The sequence below is a fragment of the Neolamprologus multifasciatus genome, chromosome 7 (genome assembly GCF_963576455.1).
Source record: "Neolamprologus multifasciatus chromosome 7, fNeoMul1.2, whole genome shotgun sequence".
NCBI classification, from domain to species: domain Eukaryota; kingdom Metazoa; phylum Chordata; class Actinopteri; order Cichliformes; family Cichlidae; genus Neolamprologus; species Neolamprologus multifasciatus.
Window position 1 is genome coordinate 31,838,389 of NC_140445.1, and position 23,821 is coordinate 31,862,209.

At 40.8% G+C, this 23,821-nt stretch overlaps 1 long non-coding RNA gene across 1 annotated transcript; it reads right to left on the bottom strand.

Moving 5' to 3' along the window:
* Nucleotides 1–6,917: 6,917 nt before the first annotated feature.
* On the bottom strand, nt 6,918–9,012 carry LOC146514577 (uncharacterized). The gene is made up of 2 exons (XR_014875371.1): nt 7,501–9,012; nt 6,918–7,324 (listed from the first exon to the last, which is right to left on the bottom strand). It is a non-coding gene; the product is annotated as an uncharacterized LOC146514577 (long non-coding RNA).
* Nucleotides 9,013–23,821: the final 14,809 nt, after the last annotated feature.

The following is a 23,821-nucleotide window of genomic DNA, read 5'->3' on the forward strand; positions in this document are numbered from 1 at the left end:
GGGCCAGAGGCCAATTAAACGCTCCATGCGCACGCCAGAAAAGGGCCATTGCCATGTAAATGTGTGGTTAATTCTTCAAAAATATATTTTGAAAAAGCATTTTGGGCCTGTTAACCCTTTAAAACCGGTCAGAGCGGGCACGCTCTGTTTTGCATAACTATTTTTAAATCCCGGTAGCTCTGCAACCACGTAAGCTAGCGCAATAATTTTTTTTGCATATGAAACCGGAGGAGTTGTACTTACATCTTATGCCATCAGCTTGTCCTCGGTCACAGTTTCCTTCCACATATAGCTTTGCAAAAACTGCATAAAAAGCGCTTGCAGCAACAAAAACATAATATTCCAGAAACGCGCTTTGCCGATCCAATCAGCTGTTCATAACACTTCCTATGTTGGAGTAGATGTCAGCACAAACTATCGCATGTCCGCCATAACCTGCCCGAAACCGGAAGTGACGTCATTTTCGCGGAAATGTAGTTTTTTACCATCCGGGCCTCAATGAGCCTAAACTGGTGTTTTTAAAAGTTATCTTTGACTTTATGACTTTCTGTGTCGTTTCTGGGATGCTTAGGACTCATATTGCACTGCTGGAAATAGTTTATTTTGATGCATATGCTGCTTTTTTGCAAATTTGCATTATAATATTTATTTTCGTTTTTCCTGCAGTGTATAAAAATTGGTGTATTTCAAAAATAAAACTATGAAGGCACTCAAAATAAATTTCCTGTGGTGGGAAACTATTTTGTGCAACTTTTTTGTATTTACAGTTTTGAGGGATAAGCCTCTTAAATTTCTCTAAATAGAAATATATGTTAAAAAACAAAAACGATTTTCAATTTTTTTGTAGTTTATTGCACTTTTTTTGCAATTTATGTAATTACTATGCAGTTAATGCAGACATATTATTAAAATTTAGGCTGTAATGGTTGTATTGATGTATAGCAACTTGAAATGCTCCCAAAAATGGCTCCACAGCATGTAAAAATATAATATAAGCTCTATGGTAGGTCTTAAAGGGTTAATAAAATTAATTAATTTCTGCTCTTGTGTCCAATGTGTGCCAAAATTGGACATTGTTGTACAACGTCTGGATATTCATGTATTGACAGTGCTGTAATTTTTCATTGATTCACTTTAGAAACATAAATCTTTGCACAGATGATGTTTATATGTTGGTTACTGAATTTCTAGAATGAAATGTGAACTGAAGCATATTTTTAAAAGGGTTATATGTTAAAAAATAAATAAAAAGAATTAGGCAATTTTTCTGTGTTCCAGTCTTAGTAACTTTGACACATTAATATCTGCTTCAATATTTAGACCTCTGATGAAATTTCACAAGTGTTAGCATTATTTTGATACTAAGATTTTAAGCACAGAGTTTGTAAGTGCGGAGAAATAATCAATTAATCCATTTTTGAGCAGGAAGCTCAGAAACCCCTTCCGGGCTTAAGAGGTTAAGAACACTCAAATCACTACCAGTATTTTTAAAGTATAAGAAATAAAAGATAACCAGAATAAGTAGAAGTTGTTTCACTAAATAAAAATGTATAAAACAATAAATAGAATCACTAAATAATTTACAATAGTAAGTAAATCTGAAAAAAAAAAATATTTGGGAATTAAATAAATCAAATTATATACAGTCATATCAGTATCAATATAATAATGTACCTTACAAAGACTACAGTTATTTGCATAGATGAAAAAAAACAACATTTTCTGTCCTAGGAGAAAAAAACTGTTCTTTGTGCAAATGCATACTGGTGACATTTAGCAAATTGAACACCATTTTCTTGATAGCACTGACATTTCTCTCATGGGCATGTGACATGTAAAATAAATAAATAAATAAAACATCAGTAAAATTTTGACATGTGGCTCAGTTGTTATTTTCTTTGATACATATTTTGACTATGCATTAATTATAAGCTAGAGCATCTGCATATGGAAAAAATAGAATTTTATTAAAAGAAAAAAAATACATTATCCTGCTAATTTTCACTCATGAACGTTTGTCAAGTCAAGTCAAGTTTATTTATAAAGTACATTTAAAAACAACCAAGGCTGACCAAAGTGCTGTACAATAAAATACAAATATAAAATACAATAAAACACAAGTACATAAAACACCTCACTGATAAAACAATAAGTTAATACAGTAAGTTAAACCTTGCTAAAAGCCAATGAGAAGAGGTAAGTTTTAAGAGCAGTTTTAAAAGTTCCTAGGCTTGTGGAGAATCTGATGTGAGGAGGTAAACTGTTCCACAGTCTGGGGGCAGCCACAGCAAAAGCCCTCTCTCCCTGTTAAGAGATATATTCTAAAACACTTCTTCAGCAGAGAATCAGAGAGGAGAAACACACAGATTTTCTTGCTAGCAAGGGCAGCCTAGAGTGAGACTCAGAGACCCGCCCTGAGGACTTGCCCTGGTCCTTTATTTATACACTTCAGTGGGTGCTTGTGTGGTGTGTGTGTGTGTGAGGGGGGGTCAGAGCGTGACCCCATAAAGACTTCCCTAAAACTGCTGGTCTGGAAGGTCCAGCAGTTCATCAAACCAAAACCACTTAGTCTGGAAACAGATATAACTATGTTAATCCTACCGTAAAACAATAAAACAAGGTACGAACTTTCCCATGCTCCTAGGATGTGGGGGTGAAAGCCAGAACACCCTGGAATGTTACAGACTTCCTAGGATGAGACATCCTTTCAATAAACACAAATGGTTACATGTAGTATTCTACCATATACAAACTTATATCATTAAAAGATTATACTGACTACTAAGTACAATTTTCCATTGACATCCCCTCCTGTTGTCAGTATAAACTAAAGTGAAATATCAGTATGTAACACCTTGTTATACATTTTCTGTCACATCGTTATTAGTCAAACAAAGTCTTCATGTTCCAATAGGTCGGAGTCATTATCATCACTTGTCACGGCTATGTATGCAGCAACAGTGGAAAATATAGTTTTAAACATGATAGTATACATGTTACAAAGACACAGAATAAAAGTAGAAATATCCCAACTCCGATGAGTAGTCTTTTTAGCACCTGTAACCAGGAGCCAGTGTAAAGCCAAGAAAACCAGTCACTTGTATCGCTTACATAGTCCTGATATTGGGCCTGCTGGATTTGTCTCAAAGGCGTGCTGGGCATATGAGAGCAGACATAATAGTCTGTATTTGCCGATTCTGTCTTTGTCCTGTAAAGGTGAGCGTCGTAGTCAAGTTAACCAGGAGGGTCCACCTTCCCATGGCTACGTACAGGTCCGTCACACCCTACTACTTGGTTACTCTAGAGTTGGCCAATGGCTGGAGGTTGAAGTGCGAGCAATTCCCTACGGGCGCCCAGTCAGCACTTCCCCCTCGCCACTGAAGCAACCAAGTGAGGGTGAAACTTTCCTCTACTAGTTGATTTCTGTGGAGGAAGTGGAATCCTCTGGGACCTCAACCTTTTTGCAGTGGCTCTGATGTATCCAGGAGGGTCTCTCCGCTATTTTGCAGGCAGTTGGAGTGGTCAGAAGCACTTGAAATGGCCTCTATCAACCCCCATCACCTCGCTTTAGGCCTTCGTCCTGCGATAGGAATACTTATGACTCTTCTACTGTCCATCCTCTGCAGAAAAACCCCCTCTGTGGAAAGGGTGCTGGGTCCAGTTATCTTACTGCTGTTATGATCCCAGCAGTCTTCAGAGTGTCATCGTATGCACAGTACAGTGACACAGCATTAGGTGATGTTCATAGGAAACTGCTGTCATCACCACCATAGCTTCTGGTTCCTGTGCTTTCACAGAATCATGATGTCATCCTCGGACTCCCCCTGCGCTGTCGATGGATCCACAATCTCCTCTGTTGGCCTCTGGAAATCCCCCTTGGCACAGCTCTCATTCCAACACAGTTTGTGGTCCTTGCTGTGGCTCCAAAGTCTGATCTCATGATGGGCCCCAACGAGCTCGACCTTTGACCTCAACCACTGCCTGGGCTGTCAGCTATGCCTGGAATGGTTCTTGTTTCTCACTGGGCCTCTGAAGATTTCTCAGGAGATGACTGCTGCACCTATATTTCCTTGCTAGGAGGAAAAACTTCTATTTGGAGAGCATGTCAACAATCATCAAACCACATTCTTTAGTTCAGTGAACTTCACTTATAGGCCATCAAAGCCTCATCTGAGCATGAATGCACCACTTGCATAGGTTTAATACCCGTTGAATGAACTGTTAATCACACAAATCGCTGCAAAAATCATATAAAACATAGTTTAATGTTAATTCATTGTTTCATGTTAATCCTGGACCCCTCCTCTTGATGCATGGACACTCCCATGAGTCAACTCATCAAAACCAGATTCCTGTCTTAAAGAAAAAGGTTAACTAGATCACGTCCCAGGCAACATCAGGGCATCTCCTCCTCTGGAGCAGCACCACCTCGGACCTATAACCCTGCAATAAAAGATGTTAGTGTGTTTTGCATATTAAGTTTGCTTAAAAACTGGCTCCACCAGGAGCCTGCATACACACCATAATGACCTGGAAAACAAGATCTGGAAGTGAAATCAAACTTCACACTTATAAACAATTATATCATAAGAGTAATAAAGCATTCAACATCAGCAAGACAAGTATCATGTGCAGGTTTTTTCAAATCAGTAAACTACAATTAGTTCCATAATTTGCCTCAGACATGGATCATCCCATGTACTCAGTCAACATTAATGTAATCGGTGACTTCTCTTAAGCAAAGTCACTCCACTCATCAATCACTATGAGCTCAACGGTGGTCAGCTAATGAGCCCCATATTAAATTATTCCATAAACACTGCATCTCTTATTTGTTTTTCTCATGTCACTTGTCCGCTTCTGCTGAATTCTCTACATGTACTCTTAGAAAAACAAACATTAGCAATACACATTGACCATCCCGATGGTCAGACACAGGTCGACAGTTTCCAGAGGTGCCATAAAAAGACCATAAAGTTAGCCATCCATAGCTGTGGAAAGAAGTGACACTAGTTTTCAACACAGGAAACACAGTGTAACAGCATCACCAACTCATAACCTATAAACACAGTTTCTTCACACATAAACCCAGAAATCCTGTAGTAGAAAAACATTAACTAGTTGTCCTGGTATAAATCACATGATCAAGTCACATGAATTACTGTAATGCTGTAGAAAAGAAATGTAAATGTTAGCGCTGCGCGGGTGTATACACTCTTTCTCACAGTAATCTCTGTGAGCAACACAAACCCATGAATAACACACCCCTGGTAGATTCACAGACACAGAAAGTGGCATTTAAAAGTTAAATTGGTATGCAACCTCGGATGTTGCTGTCATCTTTCTGCTCCTGTAAAAAGAAACACATAAATTCATCCACCCTTTTGACCTGTCTAGGTGGAGGTTAACTTTGAGTCGTGGTCAAGTCTTGTCAGCTTTTACCAGTCAGTTTGTTTTTATTTCCATTTATTCATTCATTCATTCATCCATTCTTTCTTTCTTTGCTGATAGGGGAAACTATCGCCGCATTTGATTTCCACCCTCAGCAAAATGACGTCATTTCAAAAGAAAAAAAGAAGAACTTTAGATCGGATTACCTCGCTGAATCCTTTTTGGGCAGGGACTCTCATTTTCTAATTGTCCCAAATAAGTGGCTTTCTCCTGAGCCCATTTTAATGTGGAGAAACTCACTTGTAACAATTTTCTTGACGACATATCGTATAGCGCTTCTAATCGTGCAGATCTGCTCAAACAGAGATTATCAAACAAAACTTTCAGTGCACTGTGAAAGTATCAAAATAAAAAGGCCTTGTTAAGTCATGACACAAGCTCCTCATCTCAGGAGGTTAAATCATACCATTAGCATGGTTTATCATACCATCATACTAATTGGCAGGTTCAACTTCACAACAAAAGAAAAATCATCAGCTAGATTCACTCCAAACCAACCATCAGCTGCACAACACACAACATAACCCTAATATGTTATGAGTTTAATCCCCAGGTCTGTGCTTTTCACTCATTTGGGCCACAGATCCATATTATCCAGTTTTTCTTTTTTCCCGTCATCATAAAACATGTGACATGTCATCAGCTATTTCACAAAAGACGTTTGTTCTTATGTATTCAGAGTTGTGTATCTAGGTACAGGATTCACTCGCACATCAAAACAGGAAACTCAGTGTTTTAGAGTCTCCACTCTAACAAACTCCAACACATCTCATTCATTCGTGCTAGAATTCAGTCACCTTTCCTCAATCTAAGAACAATCAACTAAATTTGCATATCAGCTATTAACCCACTAAGATGACAGGACAACAGAAATGCATGTTCAAAATGTTATCACAAAAATAGAATTTCCCTCATACAGTAAATTACTTGTGCTGCATCAATCAAGCAGAAAGCATCTCCCAATTTACTATATTAACAACTAAATTTATTGTCTGATCACTGGTTGGTCAAACCAGAATCTTTTTTCCCTACAAAAGTTAAACTGTTGTCCTGCAACCTCGAGAGTCAATTTTTTGCATTGGATTCAGCATTTGATAACAAGTGTCTGTTAAATTTACACTATTTTAACACTGATGAGAGATAACAAGCTAATTTTCATTGCATGTGTGTTTGTGTTATTAGGCAGGTTTAATGCATGTCTGTGGAGCTGCATCTCCAGCAGAGCATGTTCTTAAAGCTGCCTTTCCTACACATTTCTCTGCTATTATTTAATCATTTTGTAACTGATGTGCTATGAGTCCACTGGTCTTTGCATCACTTCTCGTCACACTAAGTGACTTGGACAAGATGGTAAACAGACTCACATGCTTAAGATGTTGTCTAATCTTCATGAGTTCTCTTGTATTTGGAAGTGTTAGTAGGGTTAATGCATGTTCTGCTTGTGTGTGTGTGATTTTGTATGTTTCTTTTTGCAGTGTTTCAGACTCCTTCACAATTTCCCACTTAAGCAGTCAGTTTTGTTTTTCCCAGGTTTGCTAACCCCAATTTTGATTTCCCACTTTAAACACCAGCATTCTCACTTACTCTCACTGTTGTCCTCTCCCACTTCAACAGTCCAATAGCAGGCAGTTCTCTTTCAGCTTTGTCCTGTGTTTCACGTTCTCTTCTTGCCATTTTCTTCAAAGGTGGCAAATGTCAAACTCCAACAGTCTCCTCAGTTCTCCTCAAATGTTCTTTTCACATGCACAGTGAATTTGCAGCTTGTTGGGAACACAGTGCCATTCATCCAATCAGGCAGGATGATGGGTTTGCTCTTCTTCTCTGATGCTGTTTGTCCACACTGCTGCTGCTTGCTGGGACTCTTTTCTCAGGACTTTGCTGCTGTCTCTTTATCTGCCATGTTATTGCTCTTTGGAGCTGCATTCCTTGTCTTCAGGGAGGAGTGAGAGCTCGCTTGTGAGTTTGAGAGACACATGGTGCTGTAAATAAGTTAGCCAGAAACTTGGCCTGAACGTTTCCAATGATGTTAAACTATAACTTTCTTCCGACCGCTGCATGTGGAAAATTGATTCAGGTCTGCTTGTCACCTGAAAGTGACAAACTAAGACATGTTCATTATTATTATCACTGCTTAATCAACACACACATCTCTCTCTCTCTGTTTTTGTGAACTGTCCTTTCTTAAAAGCAGAAAATGAGATTGTAGTTGTTCTTGGCTGATCAACACAAAACCTTTTTCCTATGATTATTTTTCATCTACAATGTAAATTTTGTTTCTTTTTCATTCTTTTTTTTTTCTTCTTTACAATAGCTGGTGACCTGCAGAATCACCGCTCTCACAATCAGAGGCAATTACTTTTACACAGCGCACAAAAACACTGTGACGTCAGACATATTCACACTCACTTTTTCATCTGCGTACATAAATCATTTGGCCAATGGCATGTGCCATGGTGATCCATAAATATGATCACAAGTTTATTTAATTATTTTTCAACCCACCAAAACAAATAAACAAAAACATAATGCTGATGCTATGAACACTCCACACACATGAGTCAAGATGCAGGAAAACTGCTCACGGAAATGCTTCACACTCCAGTTATCATAGTTATCATAGTTCTGTTTCCCTCTCTTTGAAGAGTTCTCAGCCAGCTCCTGATCTGATAATGTGTAGCTTGCTCATCAGCTCAGAAGAGACCACAACGCAATCTCACACAGTGGTTTCATATTCAATTCAGCTTCTCCATCATGTAGTTTTCAGCTGTTTCATACAGGGTTCAGCATATTAGTTGTTTTCATAGGTGTGCTCTATATCTCAACAATGGCTCATATTAGGATGACAGTTTTTCAAGCAGGTCAAGTGCCTCTATACACATCATTAGTTTAAATATTTACCTATTTTACTTCATATGTCATTGTGCTGAATTTGAGCAACCCTAAGCTTAATGCAGATTACTTTCAACAATTATCCACCTCACATCATAACTGACTGAGGTGCCTCTTCATATTAATATTATTTCATCATTAATACCAGTTTACAGGTTGTTATCCTTGCTATTATTAGTATGAATACATTAAAGATAAGTTGTAATTAAGCCTTTTGTTTGTTTTACTTTATTCCTCTTGTATTTATATCTATTCAGTCGGGTCTGTTTCCAACCCTTTTTAAACTACTTTAAACTACTTTGATCTCTAATTTTCACTTGGTGAGGGATTATTACGTTCTTCCTAGTCTGAACTGCTCTCTTCACCTGAGCTGCTATCCTATTCTGAGTTACTGTCTTCTTTGTTTCTTACAGTCACGTACAAAATGTCCCTCTTTTCCACACCTCCAGCATGTAGTGCTAAAGCCACTGTTTGGTGTGTGTGTAGCTCTGCCTCTACCTCTTGCTCTTCCACTATGCATTCCTCTCCCTTTCTTTTGCATTAGTCCTGCTCCGGCTTGTTGTTTTTCTAAACATTTCTCATCAGGTGTTAATTTCGCTTGTTTATTCTCCATTTTCAAAGATTTTGCTGGGCCGTCGCTGGCACGCTTGACTTCAGAGTGGTTTACTGATACGGCCTCTTCGACTTCACCCTAACGGTGAAGCAGTATCAGTTTTATGAGATGAAACTCAACCGTTCTCTTTTGTCACCAGTACTTGAGCCTCAGCAAAGAAAACAAAAATGGAAGTAGTTCAGCAGCTTATTGTGCTGTAAAATCAATTATTACTTCCAGACACACACACATATAGACATTTGCGCGCTAATTTGTCACGAAGTATTTCACGGCTACCTCTAAAACTAGTCTAAACACAGTTCCTTTTGGCGAACTTAAACCTAATTTGTCACGAAGTATTTTCAGCTACCTCTAAAACTAGTCTAAACACAGTTCCTTTTGGCGAACTTAAACCTATTTTAATTTCTCTGTCTCAACGTGTTTTCATTTGCTTAAACGTATTTTAATTTGTCACAAAGTAATTTCAGCTACCTCTAAAACTAGTCTAAACACAGTTCCTTTTGGCGAACTCAGCCTATTTTATCACGTGACTTTTAAACCTTTGCGGCCGTTTTATATACCAAAATAGTGTTTCTCACCCTCCGACATCTCACTGGTGGTTCGGATCATCAGACTGAATCCCAGTGCCGTGGACCAGGCTACTGGCCCAGACCCAAATTCACGTCCTGGGGCTCTCTCCTCGTCTAAGAGGGCTGTGCACAGGCTTCAGTGCTGGCTCCACACGGCGTCAGGAATCAGTGCTGGATCTTGGAACAGAGTCACAGATAACAGTTCTGATGTTTTCTGCTCCGGCTACGAAGGACCAAATAATGTTAAGAGATATATTCTAAAACACTTCTTCAGCAGAGAATCAGAGAGGAGAAACACACAGATTTTCTTGCTAGCAAGGGCAGCCTAGAGTGAGACTCAGAGACCCGCCCTGAGGACTTGCCCTGGTCCTTTATTTATACACTTCAGTGGGTGCTTGTGTGGTGTGTGTGTGGTGTGTGTGTGTGTGTGAGGGGGGGTCAGAGTGTGACCCCATAAAGACTTCCCTAAAACTGCTGGTCTGGAAAGTCCAGCAGTTCATCAAACCAAAACCACTTAGACTGGAAACAGATATAACTACGTTAATCCTACCGTAAAACAATAAAACAAGGTACGAACTTTCCCATGCTCCTAGGATGTGGGGGTGAAAGCCAGAACACCCTGGAATGTTACAGACTTCCTAGGATGAGACATCCTTTCAATAAACACAAATGGTTACATGTAGTATTCTACCATATACAAACTTATATCATTAAAAGATTATACTGACTACTAAGTACAATTTTCCATTGACACTCCCCTAGTCTTTAATCTGTACCTGGGAACATCTAAAAGCCTCAGGTCTGCTGACCTCAAAGATCTCCTGGGGACGGTAAATGCTAAGAAGCTCTGCCAGGTAAGGAGGTGCAGTACCGTTAAGAACCTTAAAAACCAGCAGTAAAATTTTAAAATCAATACTAAAAGCAACTGGGAGCCAGTGGAGAGAGCAGAGGACCGGAGTGATGTGGTCTCTCTTTTTGGAACCGGTCAGCATGCGAGCAGCAGCGTTCTGCACCAGTTGGAGGCGATGCAGACAGGAACGATCTAAACCAGCATAAAGGGAGTTACAGTAGTCCAGCCGTGATGTAATAAAAGCATGGACCACCCTTTCTAGATCGTTCCTGCACAGGTAGGACTTGACTTTAGCTAAAATCCGTAGATGATAAAAAGATCCCTTGACTACGGAGCTGATTTGTTTATCAAATTTAAAAGCACTGTCAAAATAACACCGAGGCTCTTAATGGAGGAAGTACATTTGGAAGTTAGGGGTCCCATAAAATCAAAGGAAAGGTTGGGGTCTTTAGGAAGCCCAAACACAATGACTTCAGTTTTACTTTCATTTAAATGTAGGAAGTTAAGAGCCATCCAAGTCTTAATGTCAGACAGACAGGAGAATAACGGCTGCAAAGAGTCCTTACAGTCTAACCTCAGAGGGAGGTAGATCTGAATGTCATCAGCAAAGGTGTGGAAGGACACATTATGTTTGCGCAGCACATCGCCCAGAGGGAGCAAATACAGAGTAAACAGCAGGGGGCCTAGAATGGACCCCTGAGGTACACCACAAGTTAAAGGAGCTCTGGGAGATGACAGTTCACCGAGGTGAACAGAAAAACTCCTGTTATCCAGGTAGGACTGGAAAAACTTTAAGACAGTACCTTTCAAACCGACACAGTGTTCTAGGCGGGATAACAGTATGTTGTGATCAACAGTGTCGAAGGCTGCTGTCAGGTCTAAGGTTACTAGGACAGCAGCACAACCAGAGTCTACAGTTAAAAGCAAATCATTAAAAACTCTCAGTAAGGCGGTTTCAGTGCTGTGACGAGCTCTAAAACCAGACTGAAACTTCTCATAGAGACTGTTGTTGTCTAAAAATGACTGGAGCTGCCTGAGGACAACTCGCTCCAGTACTTTGGACAGAAAGGGCAGATTGGAGATGGGCCTATAGTTAGAGAGTATAGATGGGTCCAGGTTAGGCTTTTTGAGGAGAGGTTGAACAACAGCATGCTTAAAAAGTGTTGGGAAACAACCAGAGCTGAGACAGGCATTGATCAGGACCAGAAGGACAGGTCCAACTGAGTCCAGGACCTGCTTCAGAAGACGAGAGGGGATAGCGTCAGTGGAACAGTTGGTAGACTTGACCTTGCAGACTGTTTCATGCAGCTGAGAAAGAGAGATTAGCTCAAACTGGTTAAAGGCAGATTGGCACGAGGGAGAAACACAGGGATTGAAAGGTGGAGGTGGAATGACAGACTGCAGGGAGGAAATCTTATTAACAAAAAAATATAAAAAGTCATTGCAGAGGGTGGCAGAAGGTGTGAGGCAAGTGGACGTATGAGGATCAACAATGGAGTTTAAAACACAAAACAGAGTCTGAGGTTTATGGACATTACTGCTGACCAGGTTAGATATGTAGGAGGACTTAGCCTCTTTAGCAGCTTTCTGATAAGTTAAAAGAGAGTCTCTCAGGATATTGAAGGAGATTTGCAGCTTGTCCTTTTTCCACTTTCTCTCAGCACACCTGCAGGAGCGACTGAGAGTACGAACAGAGTCTGTAATCCAGGGTTCAGTGTGAGCTTTGGGACGGAGTGATTTTAGGGGAGCGATGGAGTCCAGAATAGAAGTGCATGTTGAGTTAAAAAGAGCAGTTAAATCTTCTGCACACAGGGAGTCAATCCAGTCCACCGTGGAGAGCTCAGAGTTGTTGAAAGCAGCAGAGAACAGGGATGGTACATGGGTATTGATGATCCGGTGGCGGCGTGAAGGAGTTTTAACTGCAGCAACAGAACATTGTGCAGTGGCAGAAAACAGAACAGGAAGGTGATCAGAGATACACGCACTCTCACAGATTTCAGAGACGTGGATACTCAGGCCGTGAGACATGACGAGGTCCAGTGTGTGACCTTTCTCATGTGTGGAGCCAGACACACACTGAGTCAGGTTAAAAGAGTCCAGCAGTGATACAAAGTCTCTAACCAGAGGTTTAGATGGACAACACACATGGATATTCAGATCGCCAACAATAAGAAAATGATCAAAATCTACTGAAAGTCCTGATAAGAATTCCCCAAACTCACTGATAAAATCCTTGTTGAATTTGGGAGGACGGTACACTACTGCACACAGTAATGGAGTAGATGAGTTCAGTTTAAAAAGCTGCAGTTCAAAGCTGGAAAAGGAGAAAGATGAAATCTGATAACAGTCATAAACTGATTTAAAAACACAGGCAAGGCCTCCACCTTTACCAGAAGACCTGGGAGAGTTGAAAAAACAACAGCCTGGAGGAAGAAGCTCAGAGAAAGCCACAGTCTCACCAGTATGTAGCCAAGTCTCAGTCAGGAACATAAAATCCAGTTCATGAGAAGAGAAGAAATCCTTGAGCAGAAACGTCTTATTGGAGAGGGATCGAATGTTGATCAAATCCATAGATAAGGTGAGATCAGTAGCTGTCATCAAGGTTGATGTGCGGCTGAGTGGGCGGAGGTTTGAAATAACGGTACCAAGTCTGCGGATCCGTGGCTGGAGAGGAGCCGATGACCCAGCACCCGGAACAGGAGCAACCAGCGACGTACTTGGAGAGTCACGCAGGAGAGGAGCAGGCATCAGGCGCGGGCCGGAGGTGGAAGAGAGTCGCTCACCTGAGGAGAACGCCACCGCCGGCATGGCGAGGAGCAAACCAGACGACTGAAGGAAGCGCGGGCCGAGAAGCGGGCCCACCGGTGAAACAGGAGCAGCACCAGGCGGAGTTGGAGAGACAGTGCACACCCAGGGACCTCTGGGTTGGAGTGAGCCTCTCACAGTGGCAGAGTAGCAGAAACCCATTTGTACAAGGAGAGGATCAGCCAGGCAAGAAAGTGACAGGAATGCCTTTGTACGAGCCAGGAGACCACTTCGCTTCCCTCGTCTTCTCCAGCGTTTTCTCCGGTGTAGCTTGGGAGGGAGGAACCAGGTGCGACGTAGGTAAGGCGGAATGCCATGGAGCGGTGGAGGCGCACTGCTTGTTTGCCCATCAAAAACAAAGGACAAAGGTGCTGTCACTGCTGAGTCCCGGATGATAAAAAGAGTTTTTCGGTCATAAGTCCGGAGCGAGTTAATTTCCACAGTTAAGGCAATGAACAGCAAACAGAAAACCAGAAAACAGGTGGAGTGATGGCGAGCCGAACATACTGGCGCCATCTTGTCTCCCCAGAAAGTTTGAAAGGTTAACTAAGAATGCAGATTATTCCAGTACATTCCAGAGTGTTACAATAGTTTTGCACAGATACAGAAGGTTGTTTTGTTTTCTGCTCTGAGGTGTTTCAAAGTTAATTGGCTGAAAGTGCCCTCCAGAATGTTAGTGTATGTGCATTTCAATAAGTCACATAGAAAAGCTCATCTTAATTTACACACTGAACAGGGACCTTTCCGTGTTTATTCATTTACATTATAGTCTCGTAGTGGGTGATGCCACTTCAGCTCATTTGGTTGAAAACCAAATGTGCAATCACAACAATAACCATAGCCTTTAGCAGACATGCACTATGGTATTTGGTTAGGCTCATCAAATTGGTGAAGAACCCATAATACAAACCTCATCCTATTCGATGAATGGACTGCTGTGCAGTACTCTCCACATTTCAGAAGGAGAAAACGTAGGTTCATTCCAAGTTTTAATTATGGACATCTCATGTGTCCTCCTCCCACCTTTTCCACAGTGGACGTGACTATTCACTGTGAAGTAATTAAAAGTGGCACAGACATATGAAAACCTTACTAATGACTCCATAAACCTTTCACTTGGGGGGCTATCAGCTGCTCACCCAAGTGTAAGAAGTTCATTGTGCCATACTGCAAGCTCAAGAGCTGGTGAAACGGTCAAACCACTACCCAGGAGACAGAAAGAGGATTATTAGCTGTAGACTACGCCATTCAAAACAGTAAGTTGAGTGGTGTGAGAATGAAACAAAATCCCTTTGCATTTAAGCTATTTTGTTTACTTTACTGAAAGTAAATTTCCTGAATATATATATATATATATATATATATATATATATATGTAGACAGAACATTCGTATAAATGCAAACTAGCAGGCCAGCATTAATCCTCTGTACCCCAAAACCACCCTGGCTGCTTTGCATTTCCCTGTAACAGCTGAGGATGGCTAGTAATAATAATAATAATAATAATGTATTGGATTTATATAGCGCTTTTCAAGGCACCCAAAGCGCTTTACAATGCCACTATTCATTCACTCTCGCATTCACACACTGGTGGAGGCAGTGGGGCAGATTGACAGAAGCGAGGCTGCCATATCGCGCCATCGGCCCCTCTGGCCAACACCAGTAGGCGGTAGGTGAAGTGTCTTGCCCAAGGACACAACGCAAGTGTCTTTTACTTTCTATTTATTTAAAAATTTAATATTTAAATGCATACACTATGTTTTAATATATTTCATGAGAGAAAGTTGACTTGTGCTTGGCTTATCTGGTGCTAACAATGAAGAAGTATGACAATATTGGTAACAAGTAAGCATGTTTATACATGTTTTCTTTTGTTAGAGCTCTGGCTTAAGATTAGTTTAGTGAGGAAGATGAGGGAGGAGAGAACAGTGGAGGAAGATGGAGATGAAAAAGTAGAAGAAATCATGAAAAGACATGGTGATATTATCAATGTATAACTCTTAAATGGTCATATATGGTCTGACAAAGCTGAAACTGAAAATTAAACTAGTCCTTTAATAAATATTATTAATTATTAAATATTAATAAATATTAATTCAGAATGAACTAATGTAATATTAAACCTGCAGAAAGAATGCATTTTCTAACTGTAATAACATAGTGAAAAATATTTTATATATTTTACTATGTTCTGTGTCTTGTCTCATGGGTCGTGGGAATTGTCATATAATATATTATAATATGATACAATATAAACAACATCCACCAACTACCTCTACTACTGTGCTTTTTTCCCATCATTCTCGGGGGCTGAATATTTGTTGTTGTAATCCCGTGTTCGTCCTGTTCTCCAGTACAGAAATGTGTATGAAACTCCATTTTATGGGTGGCATAAAACACTTATTAAGATTTCTTAAAGTCTGAAAATTTGACTCCAACTGCAAAAGGTTAAAAGGCTGCATCCATCCATACATCCATCCATTTTCCTTACTGTTTTTCCAATTTTGGATTGAGTGGCGCAGGAGACTCTTACAGATTAAGAGACAGGGTACTGCCAGCAGGTCTCATGGCTAACACAGAGAGAAAGAAATTCATTTCTTGCATTCACATTTTTCATATCACCAGAATTTTATGTATTTCTATAGTAGTCACCCATATGGAGCAAGTTTTGTGATTAAAAGAGACTGTAACCTGTAAAAGTTAATTTTGGATTTATGTTTAATACACAAACTGTAAAGGATACTGGAGCTATAAATCAAACATATATTAGCCTGACTGGTTCCTTAAATGATTTCCTTTTACTGGGAAAGAGCAAGGAAAGAAGTGGTCTGTTTATTACTAGTGATAACAATATGCTTTGCCATTGCCCAAGCTTTGCTTCTCACTGAAAAATCTTTACTAGTTTTGACAGATAGCTTTGGACTGTGATAGATCTGTACACAGTCTTTAAAGAATGATGTTGGTGTTCTGTCAATTTTCTTCTAGTAACAACATCACAAGGTTGACATTTATGATTTTCATTGAATTGCATATCTAGTTTCCATGTGGAGTTTGCATGTTCTGTGTCTGCCTGGGTTTCCTCTGGGTGCTCTGGTTTCCCCTCGCAGATTACAAACATACTTCTGAGGTTAACTGGTGATTCTAACTTAGAACTTGGCTATCATTCTATTGTCACTATCTGCTAGCACTTGTACACATATAGGCCATTTCTTTCCAGACAGATGTGGTATCAGCACTTATTCTAAATTTGTAAATATAAAAACTTTTTTTCATCCAAGTATTGAGTGAGTGATAGCTGTCTTGAAGTTCACAGTGTTGCGCAATGTTTCATCATCTCAATGACCCCATGTTTTAGGCCAATAGCCCCCTTTAGATGAGGTAACTATCTGGAAAATCTCATAATCCACAAAAATAGACTACAGACTCTGATGTCTGCACCGGAGCATCAGCATCTCACATCAAAAAAAAATAATCTCCCTGCTTTGCACATATCATTTACAACCTGAAAGCTTTTGTGAATAAAAGCCAGTCTAAAATAAATAGAGAGATCAAATGAAATAAAATAAATAATACAGTCAAAAAAGGAGCTACTTCAATAGGATAAATGTATTTACCATTGCTATGTTCCTCTGCTGTGACAGTAGCAGCTGAAGAACTGAGCTAAAATGAAATGGCTGCACGTAAATGAAAATAAACCGAAATGAAATACATTTTTGTCACTTGGTAAATGAATGCTCTAGTTACCAACAGGTTACTAAAACAGCATTATGTCATTACATTGCTTGTGTCAGCAGAGCAGCAGGTACTGTTATCCCAGTATTGCCTCGATTAATTACTTTAGAGCCAATGGTTGTAGTGGTGTCTGCAATGGGTTGATAGGAGTGCAAATTGGATGGCAATCATTTTAAAATATTCACTACAAAAGACTTTAAAATTAGAGCTTGTCGGGAAGGCAAAATTTCATTTAAGCTGGTAGTGGACTGTTGCTAAAAATCTATTTTCTTGCATCTAAAGGAATTTTCTCATCTCTCATGTGTACCCACTTACAATATTTATTCCCTGTCTAAAATAAATATTTAACTGACACCTATGTTGGTGTAAACATGACATTATGCATGATGCTCACTGTCTGCCATCCACTCTTTGACTCAAAAACATCAGTGTAGTCTGTTTACACTCTCCAGTCTTGATTCCAGAAGTGTTCCAACAATTATCTTTAAGCAGGCCCTGATTATTAAAGTAGTCTTTTCAAACTTTTAAATGTAATACACAAAATTATTCCTTATTGATATGTTAATATCCTGGCATGGCTGTAAATATAATAAAATAAAATAAACACAAAAATAAAAACAAAAAAATGTTCTGACTCTTATTGTTGGCCTCTCCTATCCGTCATTATTCATTATTAGGTGAGCTTTTCTTGATCTTTTTCTTATGTCCACTTTTACAGAGATAATTACTAATAGGCTGAGGCTAAGCACCCTGCTCCAAAGGTCAAATATCAAAAACTGTTAAAGACAGTCCAGAAATTATTTCATATCCTATAAAGCCAGGTGTCAAAAATGTGGCTGATGATGGATTCAGGCACTCCTTATTCTTTTTTCATGTTCTCTATGATTTTGTGTATGTTTGGTGTCATTGTTATTGAGAACACATTTGAGTCATTGCTGGTATACCTGGTGGTATTGTGTAATAGAAAAGAATATAAACATATAGAGTCCCTACAACCAATGTTCCCTCTAATTTTTCATGTGTCTGAGTGAACACACAAACTCCCTGAGTGGTCCCTTGGACCACTGAGAGCAACAGCAGACGTGTGCACTGTAATCATGCCAGCATTGAATCCATCCAAGTTACATGGTTTATTAAAATAATCAAATGACAGCATTTACATTTATGTTAGACTACTTTAAAATAACTGCTTTAGCCCACTTACAACAAAAATTAAAAAAAAAATCTTGTTCATGATCTGTGTAGTATGTTAACACTATTGGAAGTAAAAATAACTTAATACTTTTGAAAACACAACTTTCTTTCTTTCTTTCTTCATTTTTTTTATAAAGCCCTGACTTGTATTATGAGTATGAGTCTCTGGTCTGGGAGAGAGTCCTGTAACTCAAAATACAGTATATAATGACCAATGTTGTGCAATTAATTATATAGTTACTTCTTCAAAAAAGTAACTGGGTTATGAAAACAACAAAGTTTTTTGCAGCTGTTTACCTAAAATTGCAGCCAAGGCATTTTTTTAAAATAAACATTTCAAAATATTTACAGAACAATCAGGTGCTCTGCATCAAATTTGATGCCACACAAATTATTTGTGCCACTCCAAAACATAATTTCTGTCCACTATGAGATAAAGGAGAACATCACAAGCCTGTAGGTACCTGCAGGCCTGACAACAGGAGATGTATCACTCCTGTAACACCTGTAACATTCAGCAGTCGCCTCATAGTTCTGACACACACAACAAAACTATTGACTACACTACACAGTAACTACACAACATTTGCGCTAAAAGTCACAAATCTCTCACATCTCAAAACACCGCCGTCACTCCTAATACTTTTTTTCCAATTGGAAAGGTTGGGGAGGGGAAGGGGTGTTTTTGCTCACAGGCAGAGAGTGCTTTTGAGCATTTTCCTTATAAAACGCCGTTTTTACCGTTTCTTCCCACAGTAAATATAAACAACTAGTAAATATAAACAAGAAAACAAACATTGCACATATTTTTTTTTATCATAACTATGGTTTTACGTGGCCTATCAACACAATTTAAAAACTGATATCGTTTTGGGGGCGATCGTGGCTCAAGAGTTGGGAGTTTGCCTTGTAATCGGAAGGTTGCCGGTTTGAGCCCCGGCTTGGACAGTCTCGGTCGTTGTGTCTTTGGGCAAGACACTTCACCCGTTGCCTACTGGTGGTGGTCAGAGGGTGGCTGTGGCTACAATGTAGCTTGCCATCACCAGTGTGTGAATGTGTGGATGACTGGTTGTGTAAAGCGCTTTGGAGTCTTTAGGGACTAGTAAAGCGCTATACAAATACAGGCCATTTACCATTTCAAATTGTGGTATAGTCCACACTACGGTGGCCCCTAGAGACAAAGCACGTACAAACTCCAAAACACTTGCAAACTCCAAAACACATGCAAACTCCAAAACACTTGCAAAATCCAAAACACTTGCAAATGTAAGGACAAGAAAGACATTGTGGACAAAACAGGACACCCCCCATAATCTTTAGTTACAATATTATAGTTAGTTAAGTGGTCTGATTGTTCAAATATGTATTTTCTTTGATTGTGGTAAAATAAGGTGTGCCCCAGTCTCCAAAAATGACATAGTGCAGGAAGGGTAGTTATTTCTCCATTACACCACAAGAGGGAGTATCCCCTAAAATGAGCAGCTCTAGCGGGAGTAAATAAGCCCAGCCACTACCCATAAGGCAGTGCGCCTATAAGAGTTGTGTGAGACTGCAAAAGTGTGTAACGTTGTGCTATGTTAATGTATATATTTGCAGGTAAGCAGATACAAGATGGTAAATAACTTAAAATGTATCTACAGATGAGTACACGGGGTTGCAGAGAATGTGGGAAAGTTGGCCGTTAATCCCCACTATGTGTCATTAGTATATAAGTTATTGGTAGCGATGTGAATTAGCCGTGACGCTAACGATTAGCAGCTAGATCTAATTCATTAGTTTGTGCGGAACTCTCGTGGCGCTTTTGTGGATTTATACCTGTACCGAGCTGTAATCACAGCAGATATAGACTGGTGGATCACACTATCTTTTGTTTATGTTTATTTCATTGTTGCACTCTGAGAAATATTAGTGATTTGAGTTTAAAGACTACCCATAAGGCAGTGCGCCTATAAGAGTTGTGTGAGACTGCAAAAGTGTGTAACGTTGTGCTATGTTAATGTATATATTTGCAGATGCAGTAAAGGCGAACTCACAAAGCCACACTGGTTTCAATTCATTTTAATCCAAGTGTGCAACAAAATTTGGTGGCAGCGGTGGGATCAGCGGTGCTACTGAGAAGCAGTGTGAGATTACAGAATCATCACACACAGTATGGAGTTGGAGCAACTGCAAGACCAGCTAAGTGAGAGCTTGCTGCAGTTAAGGTCCAACCAACTACAAGAAGTGTGTTTACAAGCTAAAATCTCAATCGGCAAACAGACAAAGAAGCACACGCTGATCAGAACAATAAGAGAAGCAGTTGAAACAATTATTGAAGTGGAGGAAGAGGAAGTAGCACACACATTCCTGGACAGATTAATTAAAACTGTTAAAGAACTAAAGGAAAGAGATGACCCTGCACAGGAACGTGAAGAGAGTATCAGTAGGGATGCGGTTGCATTGGCCAGTCTACAAGAACAATATGCAGCATTGCAACTAAGTTTTCAAACCTCGACAAAAGGGTTAGAGGAAGAAATGGCAAGACTGACAGACAGAATGGCCTCCCAAGAAACTAGTCAGGGTCTGGCTACACAGTTACCTACTCGTCCATCACCGTTACCTGCTTCACCAGCAACACAGCCCCCTGAAGTGACTATACGCAGGGAATTTAGAATCAGTGGCCAAATTGGGGAACGGGGTCAGAAAGACAAACTGTCATACTCCAACCTGATTCATCAAATCGAAATGGGACTTAAAAAGAATCACAGCGAAGCTGAAATTATTGAAGCTGTTGTTAGGGCCATAAGCCCAGGCCTAAGTCTCCGTGATATGTTGGAAATTAAAACAAACCTCACCCTCATGCAGCTTCGTACCATACTGAGGGGACACTACAAGGAGGATAGCTCTACTGACCTCTATCATTGGCTGATAAATACCACTCAAGGAAGTAATGAGTCCCCACAGAACTTTCTATTTAGGGCAATCGAGCTGAAAGAAAGACTCCTAGCATCATCAAGGGAGCCAGGGACAGATGAACAATACAGTGTCGAACTGATTCAGAAAAAGTTTCTGCGAGCCGTTGGCACAGGTCTGATTAGCGACAATGTGAAATACCAGATCAAACCCTACCTGGATGATCCAGCAGTCACTGACGATGTGCTGATTGCAAAGACAAATGAAGCGGCCAGCCTTGAGTGGGAGAGGCAACAAAAATTCAGAAAGACCACCCGAGAAATGAAAGTAAGAGAGATAAAAGCAGAGGCACAGTCAGAGCAGGAGGCAGCAGTTGGTGCAGTGGGTGGGCAAGACCAGCCATTCTCCACCTCGACAAAAGGTAAAGCTGCTAAAGCACCAGCAACAGTGACACGCAAGGAAACTGAGCTGTTTGATATCATCAATCAACTAAAAGGGGAAATAGCTGAAATAAAAGGAGTTATTCGTGAGTCGCACCGACCTTCTCCCTCACACTGCCCAAGTCTCAAACGTGGCTGCAGGGATTGTCAGGACAGCAATAGAGGAGAAAACTGCGACCACTGCTTCAAATGTGGACAAAGTGGGCATTTGTCAAGGTGTGAACTCACGCCCGTCACCCTCTTTTCAGCTACTAAACCAAGGTGAGCAACAACAAGATGTTCACAAACTCTTGACAGACAGTATAAAACATTTGGAGACAAAAGTAGCAGCCGCCACACAAGATAAGAGGAATTAAGCGGTCTCTGTCAGCCTCCTCTCCCCAAAGCGAAGAGCCCAGCTCCTCAATCTTATTGGGAGGAAGCACATAATCACCTGCCTGCTTGAGGGAGTAAAAACCACAGCGTTGTGGGACACAGGATCACAGGTTTGTCTCATAAATGAAAAATGGAGACAACAGAACATCCCACACCTCAAAGTTAGGAGTTTAACTGAAATCATTGGGCCTGGTATATTAGATGGGAGGGCAGTAAACCAGACACCAATCCCATTTTCCGGGTGGGTTGAAATCAAATTCAGGTTGCCCACAGAAGAGGCTGCGCAGTTAGAGCTTCTCGTGCCAGTATTAGTAGCTCAGGAAGATGGGGTGGCGGAGGAGCCATTAATTGGCTTCAACGTGATTGAACACATGCTAGAGAGGGGAATAGAGCCACCTTGTGCTGTAACAGAAGCTGTTAGCACAGCATTCTCCATTGACTGTAAGAAAGCTGAGGTCTTTATAAAGGTGATGAAGAGTGGAGACGATAGGGTAGGTGAGGGCAGAGTGAAAACTGGGAGAGAATTAATGAGCATCCCACCTGGTCAGACAAGAGTGGTCAAGTGTAGTGTGAGAGCAGGCCCACCCCAGCAGGTCAGGATGTCCTGTTCGAGCCCAGTCCCTACCCCCAGATGCCAGAGGGACTGGAGGTGCAAGAGTGCGTTGTCCATTTACAGCAAGGCAGCTGGTCCCGTATTAGCCTCCCAGTCACTAATACCAAAGCTTATGAGATCATACTGCCTCCAAGAACTGTTTTGGGACAAACTCAGAGGGTCCGAACTATTTACCCAGCTAAGACAGTGGCAGTGGAAATAGAACAGTTGGAAACAACAAGACCTACTTTAGAAGCAACTGCTGCACCTCCAGCTAGCCAAATTGGGGAACAGGAAAACAGAACAAGAAGCAACAGTGAAGGTGTATGGGACCCCCCAGTTCCCCTTGACCATCTGTCTCCGGCACAGCAGCTGAAGATCAGACAGCTATTAAGGGAGGAGAGTAATGCCTTTGCTCGTGATGAACAGGATGTTGGCAATATCCCCTCACTGCAGCTTAAGCTCCGCCTCAGTGACCCCACACCTGTTCGCCGAACATATACATCAGTGCCTAAGCCACTTCATAAAGAAGTAAAAGAATATCTGGAAGACTTGCTGAATAGAGGGTGGATAAAGAAATCAAAATCCTCCTACTCCAGCCCCATCGTATGTGTGCGGAAAAAAGATGGCAGCCTCCGCTTGTGCTGTGACTATAGGGAGCTAAATATGAAGTCAATCCCTGACCGCCATCCCATACCACGCATACAAGATATGCTCAACACATTGAAAGGAAGCTCCTGGTTCTCTGTCTTAGACCAAGGGAAGGCTTATCACCAGGGCTTCCTGGAAGAGTCAAGTCGCCCTCTCACTGCATTCATCACACCATGGGGATTGTATGAATGGGTAAGAATCCCTTTTGGGCTGTCGTCTGCGCCGGCAGAGTTTCAGAGGTCGATGGAAGAATGCCTTGCAGGGCTGCGGAATGACATATGTCTGCCTTACTTGGATGACAACCTTGTTCATTCAAAAACATTTGAAGACCACTTAAATGATCTAAAGCAGGTCCTGCAGCGTTATCAGAGCCATGGAGTGAAATTAACACCCAGGAAATGTGAAGTGTTCAAAAATCAGGTGAGATTCCTGGGGAGGTTGGTAACTCAAGATGGTCACACCATGGACCCCGCTGACATTGCGCCTGTCCAAGCCTTGAAACAAAGGAACCCCACCACCATTGGGGAAGTGAGGAAGCTGTTGGGATTCATCTCATACTATCACAACTATATTCCTAACTTTTGCAAAGCCACTCTATGGCCTGCTCTCCTCAGAAAAGCCAGGGGAAGGGAGAGACAGGAAGTCAAAACACAACAAAAAGACAAAGAATCAAGGGGGTCAGATACCATCCTCTCACCCAGTGGCATGGTCAGCTGAGCATCATCAGGTGGTGTGTCAGCTCGTCAACTTCCTCATCCAGCCCCCAGT